The 2500-nt window shown below is 62.2% G+C and overlaps 1 protein-coding gene and 1 non-coding gene across 2 annotated transcripts in view; one reads left to right on the top strand and one right to left on the bottom strand.

The window, feature by feature from the left end:
- The window catches only part of LOC118431199, a 1816-nt gene extending 724 nt beyond the window's left edge, over positions 1-1092 (bottom strand). Inside the window, exon 1 of the ribosomal RNA XR_004832949.1 lies at positions 1-1092. This exon is cut by the window's left edge and continues 724 nt beyond it. This is a non-coding gene — a ribosomal RNA (small subunit ribosomal RNA).
- LOC118430840 overlaps positions 1-2500 on the top strand; it is a 14563-nt gene that overhangs the window by 5046 nt on the left and 7017 nt on the right. The gene's annotated exons all lie outside the window — the stretch shown is intronic.

The raw sequence follows: 2500 nt of genomic DNA, 5'->3' as shown, positions 1-2500 counted from the left end.
GGAGCTGCCCATCGGGTCATCGAAGTAACGCCGGCGGATCGCTGGTTGGCATCGTTTATGGTTGTGACTAGGGCGGTATCTGATCGCCTTCGCGCCCACAACTTTCGTTCTTGATCAATGAAAACATTCTTGGCAAATGCTTTCGCAGTGGTTCGTCTTGCGGCGATCCAAGAATTTCACCTCTCCCGCCGCAATACGAATGCCCCCGTCCGTCCCTCTTGATCATTACCTCACGTTCCGAAAACCAACGAAATAGAACCGAGGTCCTATTCCATTATTCCATGCACCACTATTCAGGCGCCAGGCCTGCTTTGAACACTCTAATTTTTTCAAAGTAAACGCTCCGGCACCCCGAGGCACTCAGTTAAGAGCACCAAGGAGAATCCGGCGGGGAGGGCCGGGACGAGCAGTGACACGCCTCGCGGCGGACCGCAAGCCCGGTCCCAAGATCCAACTACGAGCTTTTTAACCGCAACAACTTTAATATACGCTATTGGAGCTGGAATTACCGCGGCTGCTGGCACCAGACTTGCCCTCCAATAGATCCTCGTTAAAGGATTTAAAGTGTACCCATTCCAATTACGGGGCCTCGAAAGAGTCCCGTATTGTTATTTTTCGTCACTACCTCCCCGAGTCGGGAGTGGGTAATTTGCGCGCCTGCTGCCTTCCTTGGATGTGGTAGCCGTTTCTCAGGCTCCCTCTCCGGAACCGAACCCTGATTCCCCGTCACCCGTTGCCACCATGGTAGGCACAGAACCTACCATCGAAAGTTGATAGGGCAGACATTCGAATGATCTGTCGCCGGTGCGAAGACCGTGCGATCGGCTGGGTTATCCAGAGTCACCAAAGGGACCGGGGCGAACCCCGGGTTGGTCTTGGTCTGATAAATGCACGCCAGACCGTGAGGTCGGCGCTTCTTCCGCATGTATTAGCTCTAGAATTACCACAGTTATCCATGTAGGATGTGACGATCAAAGGAACCATAACTGATTTAATGAGCCATTCGCAGTTTCACTGAGACAGTTTAAACTTGCACGTGCATGGCTTAATCTTTGAGACAAGCATATGACTACTGGCAGGATCAACCAGGTAGCGAGGAAGCCCTGGCGGCAGGGCGGGCGGGCAGTCGCGGGCCGCCGGGAGACGCGCACCGAGGTGCTGCCTCGACCGGCCGGCCGCGCGCCCAGCACCGCCGCCGCCAAAGTCCGTCGCTGCCGTGAGATGGGAATGCGCAGCGGTGCCGCAAACCCTCGGGAGCCTGAGCGCAGAACTCCCGGCCACACCTGACCGTTGCTTCCCTTCAACGCCCGAGCCGTCCCCGCGAGGGAACGGTCCCGCACTCTCACGACCGACGCGTCCGCCGGGAAGGCGGACGGCCGGGTATCGAACCGCCGAGTCCGCAAGGCGTACTCGCACGCAGACGGAAGGGGCGAGCCGTCGCCGTTGGGTCCCGACTGGCGGGTACCCGGGCCCTGCCTCCGCGGAGGCTTTGGCCCCGGCGCTGCTTCCGGACGCCCTCGGCACGGCCGTCCTCGCCCGCAGGAGCGAAGGAACGGCCGCCTTCCAAGCCGGTTGTCGACCTCCGGCTGCCCTCGCGGGGAGTGGCAGCCTGGTCGGCGGGGTAGCAAAACGACTGGCGAGAGAGTGTGCGATTGCTCGCCGCCGTTTCCCGAGCTAGTCAAAAAACGACCACTCTCTCAAGGTAGGCTGAGCGACCCACGACATGGTCAGACACCCTGTAGAGCACTTTTTTGAAAAACCACCGAGAGACGGCCACGGGGTGGTCATCGGGCGCCGGGTGACAAAGCCCCCGACGGCCAGGCAGGGGCCGATCGGTCGACCCCGATCGGTCCCGACCGCCGAACCCCACGCCCGCCTGCGCGGTCCCGGGGACCTGTTCGACACCGCGGCATCGCTCTCCCGCGCCTGCCCGGCCCGGGGACCCCTCCACCGCCACCGCAGTCGGGCGGGACCAGGGGCTCACACCGCCCGCCGGCGGCACCGCCAACGCACGGTGCCAAGCCCGTTGAGCCCGCGCTGCCGCCAAAAGTCACCGGGTCACCCCGTCTTTTCTCCGTGCGGGCATCTTGCCGGCACCGCCGCGGTCCCTGCCGACCCCTCCCGGACTCGCCAGCCCCCAGCAAACGCCCGCCAGGGACCGCGGAAGGCCGAGCTGGTCAAAAAACGACCACTCTCTCTCATGGTAGGATCAGCGAGTTACACCTTGGTCAGACACCCTAGAGAAATCCGAAAGTCCCGGGACGGGGCAAAGCCGCATATGGCCGTGGAGCTGGCGGGCCCGGGACCTGCGAGCCGCCGCCCGCTAGCCGCCAGGCCCCTTCCTCGCGCCGGCGGGGACGGCGGAAGGCTGCTCCCCATACTTAATGCATGGGCTCCAACATCGGATCAGCCTGCGAAAAGATTGCATGGGATGTTGCTATTCACATTGGAAGAGCCCAGAAAAAAGACGGGGGTCCACGCCCGAGCGGGCCGTTATTGC

Source organism: Branchiostoma floridae, chromosome 14, assembly GCF_000003815.2.
Source record: "Branchiostoma floridae strain S238N-H82 chromosome 14, Bfl_VNyyK, whole genome shotgun sequence".
Classification (NCBI taxonomy): Eukaryota; Metazoa; Chordata; class Leptocardii; order Amphioxiformes; family Branchiostomatidae; genus Branchiostoma; species Branchiostoma floridae.
This window is presented reverse-complemented; position numbering and strand designations above follow the sequence as displayed.